At 38.0% G+C, this 26358-nt stretch overlaps 1 protein-coding gene across 1 annotated transcript in view; it reads right to left on the reverse strand.

Moving 5' to 3' along the window:
* Positions 1–26358, reverse strand: part of MCC (MCC regulator of WNT signaling pathway) — a 392112-nt gene that overhangs the window by 288340 nt on the left and 77414 nt on the right.

Consider the following 26358-nt stretch of genomic DNA (forward strand, 5'->3'; position numbering starts at 1 on the left):
AAGCCATGTGGTACAGATGGTGAAGCCACAGATGGAAGATGTCAGGACCCCTGAATTATCTCCTGCAGCGGGGCTGTCTGCTGATCCCAGGTGCCCTGTTTTGACTTTATACGATTAGGAAAGGAAAACTTCTTTTGTGTTTGATTCACTGTATAATTTTGGTTTGTTTGTGAGAGCAGCTAGTATTACCTTAAATATTACAGCAGACTGCAACCTAATAAAATATGCTAGTAATTATAATACAATGGGAAAGTACAATAAAAAAGTGGACCAAGAGAAGAGGTATATAACCCAGCCTCCTGGAGATGGGTGGGGAATGCTTGGGGAAAGCTTACTGAAGGAGAAAGCCTGACGCTCCTCACTCCCACTAAAAGAAAGTAGGTTTCGGGTAAGGCCTGAACCTTGTGTTGCTGGCTACTCAGTAGAAGTCCTTGTGGATACAGATAGTGGAGCCTGGGTCACATGCCCCTTAGCTGCAGGAGAGGCTGGGAAACTTTTTTCTGGCTGCCACCTTGGGGAGGTGGGATGTGTAAGGCGAGACCTTTTCTAAACACGAGGTCAGAAGGTCTGAGCAGCCAGAAAACGCGACAAAGGCATGTGCACCGTCACCGTGCTTGGTGCTGAGGGTATAGTGGTGAGTTCAGTAAAGCTGTGGTCCCTGCCTGCGGAGTTTTCATTTTGGTGAGCCTTTGAAACATGGCTTTTTTGAGGAAAAGATCATTAAATTTTATTTTTTAATTACAGTTTACATTCCATATTATTTTGTGTTAGTTTCAGGTGTAGAGCATAGTGGTTAGACAATCATATATTTTACAAAGTACTCCCTAATACATGACTTTTAATGACAAAAAAGGGACATTAAAATGATTCAATTTGTACTATGAAATGAGAACACACACAGATTATTATACAATTTACCTGAGCATAAGTATATATAGTAAACTGCAAATTAGTGCAACAGGTTCTGATATAAATTTCCAATCTCCCCTTACTGGATATTGGTGAACTGAATCCATGTGATTGGAAACTGTCCTGTCTGGGACCACCTCACATGGCCCCCCTTTCACTGTTCAGGTTCTGCTGATCTTCGGTCAGTCCGACCCAGCACTCTTCTTGTACAGCGCTGCCCAGCGGGGGTGACAAGTTTCTGCATCAGTACAGACAGGTCTGTCGTTCTGTTTGCAAATGCTCAAGGTTTGTTTTAATATGAAAGCCTGTCAACTGTATTGCAAGGGCGGTTTTGCTTTCCATCAACACAGACTGCACAATGCCAGTCCTTTGTCCCCCTGCTCCTTTGAATGGTGTCTGTCATCTGCTGAGCTGCCTCACAGTCTGTGTCCTGGCCCCAGCAACGTGAGAAGACTGATCAAGGTCAAAGTTGAAAAATGGGTTGAATCACAGATGGCCTTCTACCTCCTATATAAGACAAATAAGTGCAGAGTTGGGCCCTTGCCTTTTACGTTTCACACAGCATCCCCAGTACCTTGCACGTGGCCTGTGACATGTCAGGCATTTACTAGCCATTATCTGAATGGATTGCTGAATTATCCATGGGTGTAGTACCGTAGGATTTCATTTCTTAAGTGGGGAAAAATCAACATGGAGATTAATTTTGAAAATCAAAATAAATTAGGCACTTGAACTTTTTCAGTATGCAAACAGGGAGCCGCATTTTCAAATAATAAAATACAACAGTTCTGGGATAGACGACCCAAGGAAGCTTCATTTTAATTTATTATGCTTTATTAACAGACCTAAACACAATTTCTGGCATAGTCATATAGTCAGGTTAGCCAAGTTCCAGGTTAGTCAGCAAGATCAAAAGGCCCTGACACTATTACCCTAATGCTTTTGGCTGAAGTGATGCTGAGGGACTCAAATCTTCTGCTAAGGAGCCAAGTCAAATCCTATTAGCATTCATATAAGTAAACCTGAAACAGGGAAGTTCATTTTTTTAATACAGTAGACTGTTCCCATTACTCTGTTTTAATCTGTGTTCATACCAGATTTTTCCTGAATAAAAACCAACATTCCTGAGGCAAAAATTTGTCATTTAATTGGGATGAGCTCTCTGAAAAATGTCAAAAATGTAGGTCTGGTTATCACCTTCCACCTTCCTTTTGATCTTTGAAGCATGATGGTACTGATGCTTCTAGGCTCACACTCAGCCTCTTGCCAGCCTCTCTTCACTCTCTTACTAACCTCAAAATAAATAAATAAAAGCCTGTGACCCTAGGGTGATGGCTGTGCTTGCTGGAAACCATTCCAGTTCTATTGCCCCCCATGCCCACTGAGCTCTTTGGTGTCTCTACTAAAGACACTAATCCTGCTTTGGCTGGTGTGGCTCAGTGGACTGAGCGTGCTGGTCTGTGAACTGAAAGGTCACTGGTTTGATTCCCAGTCAGGGCACATGCCTGGGTTTTGGGCCAGGTCCCCAGTTAGGGAGGGACATGTGAGAGGCAACCAATTGATGTATCTCTTGCACATCAATGTTTCTCTCCTTCTCTTTCTCCCTCCCTTCCTCTCTTTCTAAAACTAAATAAATAAAATGTTTAAAAAAATTAAAGACACCAATCCTATCATGAGGGCCCCATCATCATGATGTCATCTAATTCTAATTACTTCCCAATATCCCCATCTCTAAATACCATCACATTGGGGGTTAGCACTTCAACATACAAAGTTAAGGGAACACACACACAATCCATCCATAATAACCACCGAGCAGTTGTTTTCCAAGCCAGTGAGGAAACTGACTGCATGGCATCCTTTAAATACCAAAGGCCAGGTCATACCCTGGCCTCGAGCTCTCTGCACACACAGAAGCAAAGGAAGTCATAATTTCTGCAACTATAAACCTGCGGGGTGCTCTGAAGTAAGAGGTGAGGTGCATTCTTTGTTTTTTAACCAAAATATTTAGCATTTAAAAGTGACAGAGCACAGACTCTAAATGTTTTACTTATCGGAAAAGCACAGGAAACATGTGGCATTTTGACATGTTCATAAAATACATCACTGGGAAAATCTTGCTTTCAGAGAGAATGTTGGAGTAGAAAATCTGCCAAACACTGCAATCCCAGCTCTGCTGGGTACTTGGCAGCTACGTGCTAGTGCTTTAATCCCCTCTTCAAAGTGCCACCCGGGTTTGGCTCCGAGGCTTGCAATTACTGTGCTCATTCACCAAAGGCACTGTGCCACCTTCCCGGGGGCAAGCCCCCTATGAAAATAAGGCAAGCTGAAGCATACAGAACACGTGAACTTCGCCTAAAAGATCACAACGACAGTCATGACACCTAACATCTTTTTAAAGACACTAGGGAGCCAGGCACTGTTCTAAGCGTCTTACATATCTTACTCAGTCCTACCCACAGCCTAAGAATGACTAAATCATTTGTTCCATTTTTAGAAAAGGACATTTTCTCTCTTTCAGCTTAATTTTGTAGACATTGCTCGTTTGCCCAGAATAGTGGTTAAGAGCTGGGGTTCTGTAGTCAGATTGCTTGGGGTCAAATCAAGACTCACCATGACCAGCTATGTGACCTCAAGTAAGTTATTTTAATCTAAGCTTCAGTTTTCTCATCTTTAAAATGGGAACAATAACGTATACTTCATAGAGATGTTGTAAGAATTAAATAAGGTTAAAATACATAGAACATATTAGACCATGCCTGGCATTTGATGAACTCATCAACACATGTTAGCAATTATCTAGTCATACCTCACAGTTTTAGTTATTTGAAACCCATTTTGGACAACTTAATAAGGAACAAATATGTGGGAGAAATCTATACTCTTTCCCAGCTTCTGAAAATTACCTTAAAATTACTAATTCTTGAAAAAAATACAAGCCTCTGGCACTTAACCAGCAGCTGAAGTTTCATCCATAGTTTGTACTTAATATTGGTGCTCAGGTAAACACAATGAAAAGAGCCTGTTAGGTCAGGAACAAAGGTATGTGTCTCCAAGTATGGAACCTTCCATTCGTAAGTCAAAGTCTTTGGTTATTTGGCTTAATGGACTTTGCTTCCCTATTCTACTTGGCTAATTCTTATCCCCCTAAATCGGTGGCCAGCACCATGAGGGAAACCGCACAGCCCAGCAGTAACAGCGGTAGCTGCTCAAGGCAGAACAGGTATGATGAACACATCAGGTCTGTGTTCCGGCCACCCTAACCACCCCTCGGTTTTCTACCGCCAGTTCTTTCTTGTCCATCGTTCATGTGAATGCTGGGGTGTCTCATCACATCACACGCAGATGATAATGCAGAGTGCTTGGGGGATCCTGAGACTTGGATTAATGGTATTTTATAACACTGTCTTGATTTAGTGATCGTTAATCTTTCATTTATGTGGAGTGTTTAGATAACATTGCTGAATTTATTACCCTCGGTGGCAAGATGGAAAATACTCCTTCCACAACACCAGAGGCAGCTACCATTCTGAATTTAGAACTACCGCACGGATAAAAAGAAGCATGGGAGAATTTGAACAAATCGGCTGCCAGGTGTCAGCCTTCCCTGTCATAGCACATTTACTATTTCTAGATAATACTGATATCAACAGAAGCAGCAGTAAATCGTTTAGTTCAAAGCAAAATCACCATATGAGTCTTTAGTCATTTATTAATGTCAATGCTTGGTATAAAATTCAGGAGTCTAGCTCCCATGAGGACCTCTAGCTTCTTCCAGCAAAAATTACATTGCAAACACAGGCCAATTTTCTTAAAATCTGTGACTGTGGTCATAAGGAAAACTGGGTGGAAAAGGATAGTTAATAGAGCCTACCTATCCTTTTCCTGAGGGGGAAAAAAAACAGCAACAAAAAGCAAAAGGAATTCAAAGCTTTTGAATTAAGGGGAGGTAAATAATAACTCCTTCCAAATGATAAAAGTCATTTCATTGACCTTTGGTGGCTACTTTCAGGAAGTGGTTACCTGTGTCCTGTACAGGGATGCTGAATTCAGTGAAACACTGGGAATAGAGTGGGAGGTGTATTCTGAAATGAACTCCCTTTCCCCCTTCACCTCAAGGCTGTTGCTATGTGACAAGAAAGAACGATATGAAGAAATGCATTTTTCTTACCGAAATGTGCTTATCAGCATCATCAATATTAGTGGATATTGCTTATTATTCCATTCATAACAAATAAATGCACCAATCCTTGATGTATTTAAGCACAGGCTTGAGAACACTTACTGGAACATAGTTTAGAGACAACCAAATGGACAGCTGGAATAAATAGCCTTTAAAATCTTCTCCAGCTCCAGGTTCTATTGTTCTGTTCACCGAATTTAATATAAAAGGCAAAGAGCCCTTTGGCAGTTAATAATACAGTTATAAAAGCACAGCTGAGGCAAGCATTTTTAACTCAAAAAAGTAATTAAAATTAATATTTGGCAGCTATTCTCTTGGCTTGTCTAAACTAGATATACAAAGGATGAAAAGCAAGAGGGTTGACTCAGGGCTAAAGAATTCAAAGGACAGTTTAGGGAAAGTGTTAAAATGAAGAGACATGAGAGCAAAGAATTAAACTGAACCTGAGGATGGCTTGGGGCTAGGAGGGTAATGTCCATGGTCCACAAGAGTTTAAGATTTAAAAAAATTGCCTCTCTTGGTTAGAAAGGCAGAGACTGAATTTTAAATCAATTTATCTTTCCCTTACAAGGCATATTAATGGGCCATGTATTCAGCAAGGCCTGGGCAGTCCTAACTTTAAAGTACCATAAATGGTAGCCTGAATTGGGATGACACGGAAGTGGGCCTGAGCTCTGTGGTAAGAAACCATCACATGTGTCCTTTGGGTGCCATGCCCACAGGGCTCCTCATATTTTTTGTCTGAAAATTAGCCTAATCAAAATGGAAAGTGTCAGGTGGGAAAAATACACAAACAGGAATACAAAAAATGGTTCTGATCCCAGCTTCTTAGCAAAAAGTAGAACTATATTATTCTTTATTCCTAGAAAGTTGGTATGTTTCATTTAATTTTTTAATGTGTTAGATTGTATTAATTTTTTAAAGGTGAAAGATTTATATGATCTGAAGGGAAACCAGAGTATAATTGTATTCATTTTTAAATGCTAACCCAAGCTTACATCAAAAGACAAATTCAGCAGTCAAAACATGTGAGATCTTATTTTTATATTATTGATTTGAGCTTGCAAAAATTGTTTAGAATTTTGTATCTCTGTTCAAAAGTAAAATTGGCCTCTAGTTTTTCTTTCTTATTTTGTCCTTTTCAGATTTTGCCATTAACGTTACATGTGAGTCTTTCTAAGACTGGAATTATTTGTTCTTTGAATGTTAGGTAGACCCTGCCAGTGAAGCAGTCTAGGCCTGAGTGTTCTTTGTAGAAAGATTTAAAAAATTACTCTTTTAATTTCATCCTTAGTTGTAGAACTATTCAGACTTTATATTCATTAATGAATCAGTGTTGGTAAGATATTTTTTCTGGAAACTTCCTTATTTCTTCCATATTTTTAAATATATTGGCAGAAAGCTGTTCATATATCTGCTGCATCTGTAGGAATGTCTCCTTTTTGCTCCTGATAATGGTTATAACAACCAATGGCCAACCCTGACTTGGCCACCTACCCTGCCAACAACAGTGCAGGCTGGCTGGATCACATGACCTTGACTCAGTTGCTACATGTGCACATCAGAGGCCCTTGGAGGCCCTCCTCCTGCTATGTGCCATACTTACATAGCGTGTGACCTTTGGTCAGCCCAGTGTGTACCCAACCAACAAACACTGATATTGCCAACCAACAGCACCTGCATGTTTTGCATGGCTGATATGGGGCCAAGACATCCTGTGGTCTTTTCCTCCAAACTCTCACTGGAGAGCCTTTCTGGACTCCACGCTTGACTGGGTTGCCTGCTTGGCAGTAAAACTTTCCCACGCAGCAATCAATCCTTGCTTTGTAATAATATTTATTATTTTCTTTAATAGTTATTTGTGTTGTCTCTGTTTTTACTTTAGTGTCCTTGCCAGGAAGTTATCAATTTCATATATCTTGAAAAAAAACATCTTCAGTCTTTACTGTGCCTCTATGTTGTGTACTTGTTTTTCATTATTATATCCTTTCTTCTACTTTATTTGTATTTACATTGCTGTTCTCTTTCTAAATTCTTAAAAAGCAATCAAGTTTCCTCTAAGTACTGCATTTCAATTGATATTTTTATAATTTTTCAATTCAAATTATTTTTGAATGTTCATAAATTTGCCTTAGGTCCATAGATTACTTCAAAGTATGTTCCTTAATTCCCTATCATATGGCACTTAATGATTTATAGGTTCATTGTATTCAGAACATATGGTTTGCATTATTTTAATCCTTTCAAATTTGTTGAGACTTGTTTTATTGCCTATACCTGATCAACTTATACAAATGTTCCACATACACTTGAAAATAAAGTACATCAGAGTAGTTAGGTGGAGTGGGCTTTGTAATGCCCATTATGTTAAGCTTATTAATTGGGTTGTTCCAATCTTATGGAAATTTAATTTATTTTTTGGTCTGCTTTTTCTAGTAATTAATGAGAAATATGTTAATATCTTTCATAATGATTGTGGATTGGGATATTTCTCTTATAGGTGTCAATTTTTACTTTACGTATTCTAAGGTTTTTTATTGATATATACTAAATTTAAAATTGTTCTTTCTTGTGAATTTAATCATTTACCATTTTGATATAAGCCTATTTCTAACAATGCTTTTGTGATATAATAAAAAAATATACATTGGTTATTGCTCTCTGTTCCTGGCACAGGTTCTTAAAATCTTTGGAATTCCCTCAGTGATAAGAGTATCTTTTGTATACTAATAAGAAGACTCAAGGTTGGTGGAGAATGGGGATCCTCAGTGGTGGAAATTAAGTTCAATCATCAATGGACAATGATTTAATCAGCCATGCCTACATAACAAAACCTCAATAAAAATCCCTTTAACAATGGAGTCCGGGAGTTTCTGAGTTGGCAAACACATCCCTGTTCTGGAAAGGTGGTACATCCTAACCCCATACAGACAGAGGCTCCTGTGCTTGGAGTCCTTCTGGACCTTGTCCTATATACTTCTTTACCTGGCTCTTCATTTGTATCCTTTATAATAAACTGTAATAATAATAATTATAACACTTTTCTGAGTTCTGTGAGTCATTCTAAGAGGTATCAGACTTGAGGGGGGTGTTGTGGAAAACCTGAGTATGTGGTCAGCTGGGAAGAATTATGGATAGTCTAGGAACCCCACTTGTGGCTGGTGTCTGAAGTGGGGGCAGACTTGTGGCATTGACCCCTTAACCTGTAGGGTCTGTGCTAACTTCAGGTAATTAGTGTCAGAGTTGAATTGAAAGACATCTGCCTGAGGGCAGAGAATCAGAGAACTGGTATTGGAATGATGTGTTTGGTGTCAGAGGGAAAAAAAAGCCACACATAGCTTTTGAAACTAAAAGCAATCTTGTAACCCTGGCCAGGTAGCTCAGTTGGTTAGAGTGTTGTCCCAATATGCCAAGGTTGTAAATTCAATCCCTGGTCAAGGCACATACAAAAATCAACCAATGAAAGCATAAATAAGAGGATAAGTGGAACAACAAACAGATGTTTCTCTCTCTTTCCTCTCTCTCTAAAAATAAAAAATATATAAAAAAATTTAAAAAGGCAATTCTGTTTTCTAGTTACTCCACATTTCTTTTGATGAGGAAGACTTAACATATACTTTTCCATTATTTTACTTTAAATATTTTCATTGTTTTTTTAAGATTATATTTACTTATTTTTAGAGAGCCAGGGGAAGGGAGGGAGACAAACATGTACGGGCAAGAGATACATTGATCGGTTGCCTCTCACACGCCCCCAACCAGGGACCTGCAACTTAGGTATGTACCCTGGCTGGGAATTGAACCAGCAACCTTTTGGTTTGCAGGCTGGAGCTTAATCTACTGAGCCAGGGCTTCACTGATTTTTTTTATTTATCCCTTGTAAATAGCCTATAAGCAGATTTTTACAATTCATTCTTACCATCTATGTCTTTTAACTGTAGAATTTAATCCATTTATATTAATTGAATTACTAATACAAAAAATAATATTTTTCATCTCATTTTGTTCTTCTCACATGTCTACTTGTTTTATATTTCCTTTTTTTTGTCTTTTTGAGAATTTTTCAAATCTATAGGTTTAAGAGTTAAATGCTTTCTATTTTAGTGGTTATTCTAGAAATTTCATGCACCCTTAATTTATCCAAATCTAAAATTTATCAATACCTTTACCTATGTCTGGAAAAAATAAGGATTGGGAAAAACTGGATATCTATTCTACTTCCAATTTATATACAATTGTCATATATTTATTTTCCCTTAAAACTGTAAGACAAGTTATTATTTTATTTAGGTTTGCCCACATATTTACAACTTTCTTTATTCTTCTCTTTTGCAACTCAGAACTTCAGTCTGAAACCAATCTCAGTTTGCTTAAAATATATGCTTTAGAATTTCTCTTAATGAAAGTCTCCTTTAGGTTTATGTTTGTTTTCAAATATCTTTATTTCACTCTGGTTCTTAAAAGATACTTTTGCTGGGTATGGTATGTTAGGTTGTCAGTTATTTTTTCTTAGTGCATAGAGGACAGAGGAATGCCATTGTCTACTGCCTCCCATTGTTTTTGAGAGTCTAATCTCAACCTAAATGTTGCTCTATTGAAAGTAATCTACCTCTTAAAAAAATATGTTCTCAGTTTTCTCATTGTCTTTGGTGTTCTACAGGCTTACTGTAAGATGTCTAATTATCTAATTATTTTACTTAATATGTGTATTTCTTTCCACTTTTCCTACTTAGCACTCATTGGCATTCTGGAATCGACTGGTCTCTTTTATTAGTTTTCAAAAATTCTTAGCCATTATTTCACATGAGGTTTCTGCTTCATTCTTTCTCTCCTCTCCTTCTGAGTGTCCAGGTTAATTTATAACTTTCCTGTTAGTCTCTCTTTTATATTTTACATCTCTTTCTGTGTTTTCTAGATAATGTCCTCTAACTTTTCCTCTATTTTACTAATTCTTTCTTTATATCAAATCATTTGTTGTTAATTATTGATTTTTATTTGTTGATTTTTTAAGAGGCGGTTAGAGAGAGAGTGAGAGTGAGAGAGAGAAACATCAATCTGTTGTTCCACTTATCCATGCATTTATTGGTTGATTCTTGTATGAGCCCTGACTGGGGATTGAACCTGCAATGTTGGCATATCAGGACTATGCTCTAACCAACTGAGCTGCCTAACCTGGACCTAACTGAGTTTTTATTTCAATTATAACATTTCTCATTTCTAGATGTTCATTTGGTTGTTTTCATATCTGTTTTTTTTTATTTTCTTTTCCTAGCATAGATTTTCTTTCTGAACACAGTAAAATTAATTATTTTATATTGTGAGCCTGATAATTCCAATAAATATTGGGTGGGCCAAAAAGTCTGCTTAGTTTTTTCCATAAATAAAAGACACATTTTTCAGTTTCACCAATAATTTTATCAATTTGGATATTTTGAGTCTAGTGGCTATCACCTGTTATTGGTGTCTAGTGGGTAGAGGCCAGGGGTGCTGCTAAATATCTTGCAATGCACATGACAGACCCATAGTAAAGAATTATTAGCCGAAACGTCAATAGTACCAAGAAACTGTGCAAACCACTTTTGACACATTCAATCAGTCACAGCACCTTCTCCATACAGTGCATGAGTCTTATTTTGTGTTTCAGTGCGTTTTTACCTATCTTGAAATAACAAAACATAATATGCTGAAAGTGTTGCTTATTTTCTTTCATCTTCAATATTAAAATGGCTAGACAAAAATTCAACAATTTTGATAAGTTTTTTAAAAAGCGCACGCTGATATGACAGCTGTTACAACACAAACAAAAATTGTTTTGAAGGAAGTTAAAGACAACTAAGTACTACTACAGCCATTGTATGTAATAAACTAAACGACGCTCTGGCCAACCCATTAAAACCTTCATGGGTTTGTTTCTTACATTAATTTTTGCTTGTAGCATGTACTGTCTTCACATACTTAGTAATTTTAGATTGCTAAATATGTGAAGATTAGATTACATAGTAATTTTAGAGTTGCCCATATTCCCTGGAAAATTATTTGTGGATATTCTTTCATAACTACTTACTCATTTCCAAATCAATTTGCCTTAGAATTCTCTGAGGGTAGCATATGGGGTGGTGAACTTCTGGTTCAACCTTACACAGAAGGCAGAGCCCTCTAACATTCTAGCTTTTGAATAAAGAGTATATCTTCTGAGATTTCCACCTGAGCAGTCCTTGGAATCTGTCTTCTGTTCCCAGGGCCCACAAGGTCATATAATCCAAAGTTCAGTTTTACCAGATTCAGACAATAATATCAAGGTAAAAGCAGCTTGATGCTTTAGATTTCATTTAAATTTTATATTCACAAATCTTTACTATTTTTCTAGAAAATCAGTGTCTTAGAAATACCCTTAAATATAGTTATTTCAGTTTTTAAAATTGTTTTCAGCTAGAAGATAAGTCTTACTGTTCAATCACATTACTTGACGTGGAAATCAGTATTTTTGCTTTAAATTAAGACTGTGAATGGTGATGATGTAACTACATATTCATAAATGGGCAATGACTTCTTTTCTAGAACAATTTTTAGTTTTCCCTGGGATTCATAGTTTTTTTCTTGTATTTTTATTTGTTTAGTTCTCTATATATCCTGAATCCAGCCTCAAATTCTTAGTCAATTACTTAATCTTCTCTCAATAGTTTCAGAGCATAAATATTCCATCAAATTTAGTCTGAAAAATTTCTACTGGGGCTTTTTGACCATTTGAGTCTAGACTGGTTCCAACGATTGTTACACTTCACAACTAACTTGTTTCTCTCTTTGTTTTATGGTCCCAGGCATTTCTCTTTCTAAGATACTCTTCTTTTTGAAGGATTAGTAGATGTCTAAGAAATTAGGCATGGAAGTAAGTTTTCTGAGATAGCATGCATGGAAATACTTACAGTCTATCCTTTTACTTTGTTAATTTGTAAGAAATTCTAAGTGGGAAACCAATTCTCTTCAGAATTTTGAAGACATTCCTCATTTAAATCTGTCATTGTTTGTTTTTCCTCTCTGAAAGTTTGAAGACCTTTTTCTTCGTTCTCAGTGTTATAAAATTTCACAATGATGTGTGTCTTAATGGGGTCAACTTCTATCTTTCAAAGTAGGTAGTGCCTAGCAGGCCCTTTCTGTCGAGAAACTCACCACCCTTCAGTTTGAAGGGAAATATCTGTGACCATTTTCTGATGATTTCCTCCCCCTCTATTTTCTTTGTTTGCTCTTTCCAGAATGCTTGTTATTTGAATGGTAGACATACCGCACCTGTCCTCTAATTTTCTTATCTTTTTCTCTTGTATCTTATATGTCTTTGCCACTTTGCTCTTCTTTCTGGAAGATAGTATTATCTTCATTTTTTATTCTTTCTGCTGAGTTTATCATTTATTCTATATTTTTAGAGTTTAAAAATATTCCTTTTTATCCTATTCTTTTTTTGTTGTACAATATTTTCTTTGATATTTCAGAGTATGTTAATAAGGGATTTTTTTTAGTGTTCTCCTGGAAGAGTCTCTGCTCCCTTTAAGTTACCTTTCCTATATGTTTTGGTCTCTATCTTTCATTGTAGAGGAATTCCTCAGATGTCTGGTGCTCTTTGAGATCTCAGTTCACCATTCCCAAAACTAGGGTAGCTTATTGGGCCCAGTTTAGGAAACACTGATTTATCTCATAGTAGATGAATGAGAACTTTATCAGATCCAGGCATAAGCAGAAGTGAAACAGACACAATGTTTTTTCTTTTTCTTTTCTTTTCTTTTCTTTTTTAATCCTTGCCAGGACATTTTCTCATTGTTTTTAGAGAGAAGGGAAGGGAGAGGAAGGTAAGGGAGAGAGAGGGAGAGAGAGGGAGAGAGGGGAAGAGGGGGAGAGAGAGAGAAAGAAAGAAACATCGATGTGAGAAACATTGATCAGTTGCCTTGTTGTACATATCCCAATTGGGGATCAAACCTGCAAGTGGGTTATGTGCCCTGACCAAGAATCGAACCCATGACCTTTTGGTCCACAGGAGGATGCTCCAACCAACAGAGCCACACTGGCCTGGGCACAATGTTTTTCATTAAGCCCCACCTCCTTCTCCCTTCCTCAGGTTTCTTCTACAGCTCTAATTCTACCTCATCCCTCCTGTCCTTTTGGATCTCTCATTGGCTCTTCCCTCATTAGAGCCAGTTCAAGTAAAAATTCCGATGATTTTATTAATACAGTATGAATGACTGATAAGGCTAAATATAATTCCTTGTATTTGACTTTTTGAAAATTGGGGCAAGAACATTTCTTGGGAATAAACCAAAGGAACAGACTCTCAGGGTGTAACTTAGTTTAACATCAAAGCAAATCAGCAGAAAGGTATAGGAAAGTGGACAACTCCTTATCAAACCATTTATCTTACAAGGCTGGCAATGGACGGAGAATCTCTACAGGAGTTGATATAGCAGAACGTCATTACTGCAACTGCTGTCTTCACTGTTCACCTTCCCATTCAGGGTGTTTCTAATTATCCCTGCTACCATTCCCAAGCCATGAAGAGGCACAGCTGCTTTCCCCTTTGAGGTGGTGATTCAAGAATGGCAACTGTTCTTCCTTAATACCCCAGACTGAGCAATGGTGACATTCATAATAGACTTTACAAACATTGAGAGAGAAATTAACATAAAAATGGCGTGAAACTAGATAACTGGGCATATCAGAGGTGACTTCCTGTTTGTGGGTACTAGCCCTATCCCATTTTGATTCCCAGCCCAACTCTATATTATGGGGATTATCCTAGTTTCCAATATTCAAGAGCATAAAACTAGTCAGTCAAATTCCTCTTTATCCAAAAGTGAGACATGCAGGCTCAGAAAGAAGCCATCTCCTACTGTGTTGACTTAAGGTCTTTCTTCTGGCAGAAGCAGCAGACTTCGCACTATGAACTAAATCTGGTCCACAGATGTATTTTGTTAGTTCTGTTCCAGTTAATTTAAAAAAAAATTTTTTTTTATTGAATTAATAGGGGTTACATTGGTTTAATACAGTTATATAGGTTTCAAGTATGGTTCTATAATTATTCATCTGTATAATGTATTGTGTATTCACAACTCAAAATCTAGTCTCCTTCTACCATCATTTATCCCTCTGTAACTCTTTTTCCTGCCCCCAACCCCCATTCCCTCTGGCAATCACTGTACTGTTGTCTGTGTGTCTGAGGTTTCTTTTTTTTTGTTTGTTTGCTTAATCCCTATTTCACCTAACCCCTCAACTGCCCTGCAATCTCTGACAGCTGTTAGTCTGTTCTTTGTATCTATGAGTCTGTTTCTATTTTGGTTCTATCTTACATTAGATTCCACACGTAAGTGAAATCATATGGTATTTGCCTTTCTCTGATTGACTTATTTCACTTAGCATAATACCCTCTAGGTCTATCCATGCTGTTGCAAAAGGTAAGATTTCCTTCTTTTTTATGGCTGAGTAGTATTCCATGGTGTAACCATGCCACAGCTTTTTTTGTCTACTTATCTACTGATGGGCACCTTTGGCTGCCTCCAAATCTTAACTATTGTATTACAAACAGTGCTGCAATGAACATAGAGGTGCATATATTTTTTTGAATCAGTGTTTGGATCTTTTTGGATATATTCCTAGAAGTGGAATTGGTGGGTCAGAGGGCAGTTCAATATATTTTTTATATATATCTTCAGACAAGGAAAACAAAAGAAAAAATAAACAAATGACACTACATCTAACTAGAAAGTTTTTGCACAGCAAAGGAAATCGACAAACTGAAAAGACAACCCACTGTAATGAGAGAACATACTTGCCAAATAACACACCTGATAAGGGGTTAATTTTCAAAATTTATAAAGAAGTGGTACAACTCAACACCAAAAACAACAACAATCCAATTAAAATATGGGCAAAGGACCTGAAGAGACACTTCTCCAAAGAGGACATACAGATGGCCAATAGACATATGAAAAGATGCTCAATATCACTAGTCATCAGAAAAATACAAATTAAAACCACAATGAGATATTACCTCACACCTGTCAGAAAGGTGTCATTAATAATCAACAAACAACAACTGTTGGTGAGGATGTGAAAAAAAGAGAACCCTTGTGCACTGTTGATGGGAATGCAGACTGGTGTAGCCACTGTGGAAAACAGTATGAAGTTAACAGTTAAATTTATTTTTTTTAAATTTAGTCATCAGCAGTGAAAAATTTTTTGGAGATATCATATTTAGTTAACGCAAGAATGTTTCTGGCATTGAATAAACACAAACACACATGCATTAATATGCAAGATCTGGAAACATATTGCCCCTATTCCTACATGGCAACGTTTAGTTGTAGTTGAGCATCAGCTGCCCCTTTGCAAATGGGCATATGCCTTCCAGTTTGCTGAAGCCTTCTTCTGGTCAACTTCACTTATTTTTGTTGTCCACTTGCCCTCAGTAAGCATTTGCAAACCTTCTGAGCTGCAGTTCTGTGTCTGATGACCTACTCTTCCCCAGGTGATGAACTGGGAGGAACCATCAGCTATCACCTTCCTTTTCAGAGGATATCCCACCTATCTCAGGGGTGTGGCCTTGTAAACCTAAATACATATCCTATTATAGTCCCGATAGTTATACAAGAGGTATACACTTACCATGGGGTATTTCTGTTATAAGGAGGGTTTTTGCATAAGAGCCAGTACCATCTAGAGACAAACTTTGAGATGAACAACATCAGACTAAGCACTATGTTGACATATACACAGCAAGGTGAAATGTTAACATTTTCATACCTGAGATTCTGGGCCTAGTTACTGTTCTTCACCCTTTGGAGGATTGTATAAGCTAAGGAAATGTAAAAGACAAAGTTTAAAGTGCTAGAAAAATTTAATCATTTTGAGTGCTATGGTTTTAGCATTAAAGAAACCGAAATAGGTGAGAGAGAAAACAAATTTACTCCTTAGGAGTCCAGGGTGGCATTTTCACGCCTAAATCTCTACATAAAACTCTCTAACAATAAAAACAAACCATCTTAGAGATTGGGGTTCTAAATTTTTGTTAATATAGAATAAGACAAAGAGGAAAGAACATAGCAATGTGCATTAATAAAAACACAACTAGACCAGGAGCCAGCAGAGTTTCAGTCTAGACTCAGCCACGTCACCAACTAGTTCTGTGAACTGAGAATTATTACTTAACCCTCCAGGTGTCCATTCTTTCATTTATACTATATAGAGGGTGAAATCACATGACATTTAACAGACTTTCTGGACTGTAATCTTATAATGCAAAAGGAAAATTTTACCAAAGAACTCTAAATATTAAGTCTGATAACAATGAATATACTATAAATACCAAGAGAGAGAGTTCTGATATGGTAATTTTAAAAATACTTATCTAGAACTGACTGATAAGCATCCATAAAATGAGAACTCAATAAATATACAAGCTAACAGAGTAATTCTGCTTGAACTAGAGGCAAAAATGTTTTTCTTATAGATAGCAAACTTAAATGAATCATCTGGAAACCATACAAAATCCTTCCAAAACAACCCTAAAAAGTTAACTAGCTTAAACACTCACTTATGAATGCCCTTTCATTTATTTTTTCCAATGAACTTGCAGTAGTCTTAGAAGAGATAACAAGGAAGCAAAATAAGCCTTCCTGAACCTTTTGTGATTATAATGTTGAGTGGCAGGTTCTCTAGAATGAACAATGGACAATGAAAGAGTCCGGCCAAAGTAAACACTTTCTGTGAGCAGAATGAACCTTTATCTCAGCCAAGTAATCATTTTTATTCCACTAAAAAAATACCTAAAATCATGCCAAGTTGTATCACTGCCACTGAAACTGGAATGGTTTCAACATCCCATAAAAGCAGTGACAGTTAATAAATTGCTTCAGTAAAATCATGTGGGAGAGAAAAGAGATGAACAATTTTATTGTGTTATATGTGGTTCAAAAGATACAATCAACACAGGTAATCACTGGTACCCTTCATGCCAAGATTACCACTGAGATAAGCACACCTGGATTCCCATGAAATTTTTGTCTTATGCTGACTAAAATAAAGTGATTGATGCCACAGGGAAATGGGCTAAAATAATATATTCAAATGGAGCAGCATGAAGTAGCTTGAAATACCAACAAACAACATCAGAAAGTAAGATGAAACTAGTTTGCACTACTTATGACATCATTTCACAAAAATTTAGACCATCATACAACAGTGTATTGAATTAAATGAGGTACTAATCTAGATAAGAAACCTAAAATATTTAATATCTTAAAAAGTACCTGAGAATCCAGTAATTTTAAGTTGTATATGCTTAGGAGTTTTTTTAAAAAGAAATACACCCTATTTTTATTTCCTACATCATCCTTTAGCTTTTCCTCCTCTCTGCAGTGAGTGCATAATGGAGAGATGATAGCCAATTTATCACAAACAGAATTTGACATCTGAAGTGCCAAATAAAGACAAAGAACTAAAGTTCAAATATTTGCAATACAGAAACATTTTCATTCTGATCAATAAGTAACATACATCTGATTCCATTATTTTCATTCTCTCAGCTGATGTCAAAGTCATGTCATCTTTGGTTTCTTTCATTAGCTCTTCATGCTTACATTTTAGTATGTGGGTTCAATAATTGAAGACCCCACAACATCTCAAATAATCAATGAAAACATAACTTAGAGGGACTGGGGGGAGGGGAGGGGATTTACAATATCCTACCCCTTTCCCTTGTTCAGAAGACCTCTTTGCCTCTTCACGACAAATGACATGACTTCTCAGGTTAAACCTAAACAACTTTTTCCTCTACTTTAGTGTTTCCTATTCTCCTTAGTTTAGGAAAAATTTTGTTGTAGTAGATGCTGCTGATCTGTAGGTTACTGAATCTGTGAGATATATTAAGGGCATTATTTATTATAGCCTTAATTATGCTCATAATTTGAAAGAAGATTTAACACATCTTCTGCCACTGAAGCTGCCACTGAATAATCCAGATTTTTCTGTTAGTACATATTCACTGCAGGATTGCTTCCCTGTACATGCTGAGTCAGGCCTCTATTTAAATAATAATAATAATAATAATAACAACAACAACAACAAAGCCATTGCAATAGCCGCTCTAGAAGATGTCTTTGCTGGTGATCTTAACAATGTTTGGGCAGCCATAGAACCTCTTTCCTCCTTGACCCTGATGGACTCTGTAAGTTACTACTACCTGGTACCACAGCAATTGTCAGCTCAGATGTCAAAAGCCCTAAACAACCCAAGAACACAGACTACCATAGAAACAAGCTCCAAGGTCTACACTTATAATGCAATCCATTAATAGGGAGCTTCTCAGGGTTTTCCACCAACATAACCCAAATGCAGGGGAGCGTCAAGGAAGTCTGCGGGATAACCTGAATTACCTCCAAGCCAGAGATTTCTTTGAAGTTTCATGTTTTATCTTGAAAATTCATCTGAATTTTGAAATTTAATCTACATATTATAGTGTATGCTTTAATACGATTAAAAATTTACTAAGTTATACAGCTTTTCTTCCAGGTAATCAGTTAAATTAATGCTTGAGAGATGCATCCTGTTTCTCTTGGGGCTTTTGGTAACACCCCCATCCTCCAGACACTTCTGTGTGCTCCCCAAATGTTCATACAACTTAGCATAAGGCACAGGGACATTAAATTAAATTAAATTAAATTTGATTTAATTATAGGTAAAATATTTTATTTTTTAAATATTTTATTTATTTACTTTTAGAGAGAGGAGAAGAGGGGGAGAAAGACATGGAGAGAAACATCATGTGCAAGAGATACATCAATAGCTTGCCTCTCATATACCCCCAACTGGGAACGCAGGTCACAACCCAGGGATGTGCCTTGACTGGGAATCAAACCAGCAACCTTTTGGTTCACAAGCTGAGCCACACTAGCCAGGGTGGTAAAATACTTTTTAATGAACTCTTCTATAACTCATCATCATCTAGGTGTGTTTCTTTATTTCTTCATCCTTTTCCTTTTTTCCAGTTCTCATTGATCAGGTTGGCCTTTATTTTTCCCAAGAATCTTCTCTGGTTTTTCCTTTCTCATCTCCTAGTATCTCGTTTGCCTCATATGTTTTTTTACTAGATTAGATCCAATCCTGTACTAGCTTTATTTATGTCTTTTTTTCTGCTCTACTGAGGTATTGACATATAACACATGTAAGTTTAAAGTGTGAAAAGTGATGATTTGATACCTGTACAGATTATGAAATGATTACCACAATAAAGTTAGTTAACACTTCCACCCCCTCATCTAGTTACCTTTTAGTGTGTGTGGTGATAACATTAAAGCTCTATTCTCTTAAAAACTTTCAAGTATACAATACAGTTTAATTATAATTACCAAGTCACCATGCTATGCATTAGGTCCCAAGAACTTATTCATCTTTGTAACTGAAATCTGTACCTTTGACCAACATCTCCACATTCCCCTACCTTCCAGTCCCAGACAACCACCATTCTGCTCCATTTTTTTTGAGCTTGTCCCTGATTCCACATATAAATGAGAACATACAGTATCTGTCTTTTTCTTTCTGGCTTATTTCACTTAGTAAAATGCCCACAAGTTCCATCCATGTTATGGCAAATGGCAAGATTTCCTTCTTTCTCATGGCTGAATAAATTTCCATCATTTATCTATACACCACATCTTCTTTATCCATTCATCCACTGGTGGACATTTAGGTTGTTACCACATTCTGGCTGTTGTGAATAATGCTTCAGTGAATGTGGGAGTGTGGATACGTCTTTGAGATAGTAATTTCCTTCAAATATATACTCAGAAGTGGGATTTCTGGATCACATGGGATTTCTATTTTTAATTTTTGAGGAACCTCCATACTGTTTTCTATAGTAGTTAAACCAATTTACATTCTCTCAAAGAGTGTATGAGCATTCTCTTTTCTCCACAAACACTTATTTTTTGTCTTTTTGATGATACTCACTCTAACAGGTATGAGGTGATGTATCATTGTGGTTTTGATTTGCATTTCCCTGTTAATTAGTGATGTTGAACATCTTTCATGTACCTGTTGATGATTTATACGTCTTCTTTGGAAAAATGTCTGTTCAAGTCTTCTGCTAGTTTTTAATTCATTTTAAAAAACTTTTGCTATTGAGTTGTATGAGTTTCTTTTGTATTTTGGATGTTAATCCCTAATCAAATACATGTTTGCAAATATTTTCGTCCATTCCATAAATTGTGTTTTCTCTCGCTATTTCTTTTGCTGTGCAAGAGCTTTTTAGTCTGGTGTAGTTACACTTACTTATTTTTGCTTTTGTTGCTTGTGCTTTTGGTGTCAGATCCAAAAGTTTGTTGCCAAGACCATGTCAAGAACCTTTTTCCTATTTTTCCTAGTAGTTTTATGTTTTGGGTCTTCCATTTAAGTCTTTAATCAATTTCAACTTAATTTTTATAAGTGGCTTGAGGTAAGGGTCAAATTTATTTTCTTTGCATGGAAAAACTAGTTTTCCCACCATCACTTATGGAAGAGACTGTCCTGTCCACACTGAGTATCCTTGCTCCCTTGTCAGACATGAGTTGACTGTGTACGTGCAGGTTGTTCTGGGCTCTTGATTCTGTCCCATTGGTCTGTGTGTTTGTTTTTATGCCAGTACCATACTCTTTTGATTACAGTTTTATAATATAGCTTGCAAGCAGGCTCTGTGATGTTCCAGCTTTGTTCTTTGTCAGAATTTCTTTGGCTATTTGAAGTTTTTGTGGTTCTATACAAGTTTTAGGATTGCTTTTTATATTTCTGTGAAAAATGCCATTGGAATTTTTACAGGGATTGCATTGGAATCTGTAGATGGCTTTGGATTCTTTGTTTTTATTCAAATTCACTGTAATTTCATGAACTTCTTAAGGGTGATTCCCTACATGTATCACTTATCTACTGCAACATAACAAGCAGTCACAAAACAGTAACTTAGAATAGCATTTGTTTTGTTGTGATTCTGGGTTCAACAATTTTGGCTGGGCTCCCCTGGGAAGTTCACTGTCTTATCTAGTCTCAATCACCAATGTGACCTACAGTCCTCTGGTAGCACAAATGGGGCTGGAGGGACAAGATGTGCCCACTCATGTGTCTGGGCTCTGGATGCTGGCTGTTGGCTGAACCTCCTTGTCTGGTTTCTTCTCATTTTTCAGTCTTGTCCAGATTGCCTTTCACTGTGACAGGGATATTCTAAGAGGTGAAGCAAAAAACCTAAGGCATTTTGAAGCCTAGGCTCCAAAACTTGCACAATTCTACTCTTGTCACATTCCATTGGTCAAAATAAATCGCAAGACCTCCTGACATTCAAGGGGAAAAGACCCCACCTTTTGATAGAAAGCTGAAAAATACTGTGGCCATAATTTTCAATCAAGCACACCACGCCTTCTCCTTGCTTTGTCAGTTTAACAGCAAGTATCATAGTGAAGGCACCTACTGGACATTAACTAAAATAAACTCAATGTTCTGCCACTTTTATTACATCCAGCTTGAGACTATAACCTTGGGATAAGAATAAATTTGAAGGAAAAATTAATCTTTATCAGGTTAATCTATAACTCATTACTTAGACTCATCTTCTTTTTAAAAATTCCCTGGATCCAAAGACATGTGTCTTATTTCAAAGGAATAGCTGTACCTCAAAGAAGCCCATGCTTTGCAGATTGAAAATAAATTAACAAATAGTTACTATGCCTGAGTCAAGAGTACCAAAACTTTTGCTCATTATTACACTTATTTATTGATCAAGCATTCTTCCTGTGCATGCCGTGTGGCAGGCTCTGTGCTATTTGCCCAGGATGCATCATCTAGTAGAGGAGCTAGATATACTAATGGATCATTGTAACACAGATGATTCATAATTACAGTGATAGATATATGCATAGAATATAATAAAAACACATTAAAACATAAAATTATTTTAAAAATTTACAATTTGGTTGTGTAACAAGACACACATGAATCTCCTAGTTGCTACATATATATGCAAACATATCAGTTTTATGTAGTGTTATTAAAGCCTTTTGAGGATTGCAAGGTTATGTATACAAAGAAAAGAAAGGCGGCAAGATTTATATTATAGGACCATGTGGTGGACATCTGTTCTTTCTGCCTGTCTAGCATCCATTTGCTCTTCTTGTGGTGACAGCACCTTGATCCCTGCCCCCTTTCTTCCACACGCGGTCTAAATGACAGGGACAGAGACAACTCCACCCCAGTGTCACCGGTGGAGTGTGTGGTCTAGGCCTGACCCATTGGGCCACTGCACTTTTCCGGCCAGAGGGACTTGTTCAGGGATAGTTATATGACCCAAGCCCTAGTGAGACCAATTTCCAGGACTTTTGTGGAACTTCTGTGAAGGGAAAAATCCCTCTTTTCTTTTGTGTTTGCTCAACAGAATGGGTGTAAACCTGGGGCTGCTGGAAGCCACAACAAGGAGCCTGGGAATAAAGCTAATTCTGAAGGAAATGGCTGAGACATGGAGGGCAGATCAATGGCATTCGAGCCTCTGGATCCATCCACGCAAGATCTAACTTCCTAGACTTCAATATATTTACATTCATCTTATTTTCTCTTTTCTCTTCCCTCCCTTCCCTTCCTTTCCCTTTACCCTCTCTTCTCTCTCTTCCTTCAAAGTACTGTAACAGGGTACGGCCAAGAGGGGGCCCCAAATAGGGATTTGGAATTGGGTCCAGAACTCAAGGTGTCCAGGAAATATTAGTAAAACATATAGGGTGTCTTCCTCCCTGCCCCCCCAACAGGTTTGAGCTGGGGGAAGGGACACATGAAGCAGGACCATGCAGAGCTGTTTTGTATGGCAACGGCCCATAGCACCTCGCTGTTCTGTGTAGTTGAAACTGGCCACGTTGTCCTCTGTCAGTCCATATGTTTCCAGCACCTGCAGGGGCCCGAAGTGCTGCACAAAACGCTCCCAGGTGTCTGGGAGCAGCCCACTGCCCACTGCCAGCCAGACCTTATGTCCATGTTCTGCCTGACTCTGTGAGGAGTGCAGAGAGGGACAGGAGCTTCAATACCAACATGCCAGCTCCCCAAAGTGAAGTCCTGTTCCCCATTCCCTAGAAACCCTTTCCACTGTGACTCTCAACACCCTAAGCATCAGTGGTCCCATAGCACCAGGCTCCTTACCCAACTGTGCAACTTTCTTCTCGCTGGCAAAAGCTTTGCAGCTAACCTCTGGCATGGTCATTTAAGATATCTATAACCTTTAACTGGTTTCATAGATATGTTAAATAGCTGTAGCCACGGCTTTGAGCCAGGGGGATGGAAGTGACTTCTACCCAAGATGTAACTGGGGGGCAGCTCCCTCTGGTTACAGTGCCTGCATGAAAGTTTGGAGAAGATTGGCTCCACACCATGGGGCCACACCTGCCCAGACTTACGATGGCAGCCCAAAAAGCTGGAAGAATACAGGAATGCTGGCAGGTGTAACTGATTGTAGGAGGAGTCGGAAATGGGGCTGCAGAGGAAGACTGGCTCAGGGATTTAAACTCAGATGCAGCAGCCATGCAAGGGGAGAATCACGCAGCTTTGGCAGAGTAGGGACCCTGCAGCTTTGGCGAGAGTGAGGGCCATGTGGCTTTGGAGTGTTGTTCCCTTTTGCCACGTGGCTTAGGAAGCAGAAGAGACTTTGCCTGGAAGAAAAGGGGTGAAAGGACTCTTGCTGGTGGGCCATGAGAAGGTGCCACATGGCTTTGGATTAACTGGAGATCCGGGCGGTGACACAGCTGATGGTGCCAGGAGCCTAAATCACGGGCTTCTGCTTCTTTTCCTGAAATTAACCCGACTGGGCAGAGGGGGAAGGAAGGACTGTGTACACCCATGGGTATCCTAAAGGACTTTAATACTTTAATGAAGACACTAGGTCACTACTCTAAGTCTGTATAGTTTTAAATAAATATTTCCTTTTCACAAATCTCTGGCATTGAGAGGTGTCTTTCCTCTGGCGGCAGGCATAGCAAACCTAGTGGGGGGTCCTTTCGGTAACAGTATATCATACAACCCCCTTGGGTCTGTTCTGTAACAGTATTAGTGTTGGATGTTTGCCATTTTTCATCAAAAACACTAACTGAGAGTACAGAAGGAACAAAACTCAAGAAGGAGGTTTGCGCCCTGGCCAGGTGGCTCAGTTGGTTGGAGTGTCGTCCCATACACCAAAAGTCTGTGGATTCGATTCCTGGTCAGGGCACATACCTAGGTTGTAGGTTTGATTCCTGGTCCAGGCACTATGGGAGGCAACTGATTGATGTTTCTCTCTCTCTCCCTTTCTCTTTCTCTAAAATTAATAAACATATCCTCAGGTGAGGATAAAAAAAGAGGTATGTTTATGGAGTATATGTAAATCAAACTAGTATTATCGAAGCAAAGAGTCTCTGTGGGGAAACAATGGGGGCACAGTAAGGTAGGATGAGGCCACCAGATGGGAAGGAGCCTTGACGTCCCTAAGAGTTCAGAGGTGATACAGTAGAGTCTATTAAGGTGACAGAAGAAGATCAATGCATTTTGCCATGAGTACACACTAACAATATTAGAAGTCACAGCAGCATCAATTAAAATGACTCAGAAAGAAGTTAGGAGGAAACTGATAATTTGGAGGATGAGGAGGTCCTATGTATGGACAATGGCAATGTCGGTCTGAAAAGCATCAGACAAGTAATGGGGATTAGAGACTGCACGAGCACGGGAAGGACAAGGATTAGTAAAAAGGGATACAAGGAAACTAAGTTAACTGACCAAGTCTACCCAAACTAAATCTAAACAACAGCCAATCTACAGAAAGTTGCTTGTTGGTGTTCTCAGTACACAACTAAAAAACAAAATAGTACCTATTATTACAGATTTTAGAAACCTATTCTAACTCCCAATTAAGGAGTAGAATAAATTAAATAAACACATTATTCCCCCTATGACACAGGGCTTAGAATATGTAAAACAACAACTCTAACCCCCACCCCCCCCACCCCCGCCACACACACATTTCCTGAAAACTTTAATCAGGGCTAAATGCCTTTGTGACTTTAGTCTGGTTTTATGCTAGCTGCTCAGTACTTTTAACAACGAATCTCTCAAGATGACTTTATTTAAAAGGCTCTGTGTTAATTATTAATTGCTCACCCAGGGCCCATAGGGGATTTAAGACACTTTTGCTTGCTTTATTCACCAGGCAGAACCCTACCTATTAAGGTTAATTCAATTGGATTGGAAATACCTTCTTGTCTCACTTAATTTAACCCGTTTTAAGGGCTTAGAAAAATATTTACATACAGAGAAAAGAAACCCAACAATATTTAGGAGTAACCTTTATTTTGGAACATTAGAATGTGTCAGGACAAGACAGATTTAGTGTCCATTAAACAACTGTGGCTTTAATTTTTTTTTCTAAAGCAAATACTAAATCAAAACTGAGGGGGCAACTTATTTGTTTCTTTAAATCTGCCAAGGAATCAAGATACGTCCTTACATTTCCTCCCTCAGGCTGGGAGGGTTTGGAGTCCTTCCTGTCCAAATGATACATTCTCTGATCGGACCTTTTGCTCTGAGTCCCTGTTAAGGAAAGCTCTTGGGATTAGCTTCTCTGAAAAACTTCGGTACTTTTTATGTTCCTTGTGGACCACAGTGGTATTATCAGAGCACTAATGAAGGCTAGCACATTGGGTGGGAATATGTTTCAAGGGAAGACCTATAAAGAGTCTTTGAAGATGCAGGTTATTGGAAACTGTGCCCACTGTTCTAATCTTAGCATAAATTAAATTTAGTTGTATTAATTAGCAGGTTTTAAGGTCTGCTATTTTAAACAATGTTTTAAAACCATGGGGATTTGGTTCAAATGAGTTCTTGGGCTCTCTGAGACCAGACCAAAGAAGGAAAAACAAGTGCCCCCAAGGATCTGAAAAGCACAGGCTTGTAACGACCTCATTAGCGAGCTTGGAGGCCGTACATCAGTTCTCCGCAGGTGACCGTGGGTTTCTTCCAAGGGTCGTCACCCCGGACCACTGCCTCTTTCACGCAGTTCACACATTTGACACAAATCTGTGGAAATCATGTGTGAGGTTTACAGCTTGGTTGAAGTAAAAAAAAAAAGAAAAACACGCAAACACTTGTTTATTTAAAAGGGCATGTCTTAATAAAGGCTCTGTGGGAACTGCTAACATATACTATAAATACCTAATGCTAGAAATTCTTTAAAACTCCAGAGTCCTAATTATAAAGAGAAT

This window comes from Phyllostomus discolor, chromosome 3 (assembly GCF_004126475.2).
Source record: "Phyllostomus discolor isolate MPI-MPIP mPhyDis1 chromosome 3, mPhyDis1.pri.v3, whole genome shotgun sequence".
Lineage (NCBI taxonomy): Eukaryota > Metazoa > Chordata > Mammalia > Chiroptera > Phyllostomidae > Phyllostomus > Phyllostomus discolor.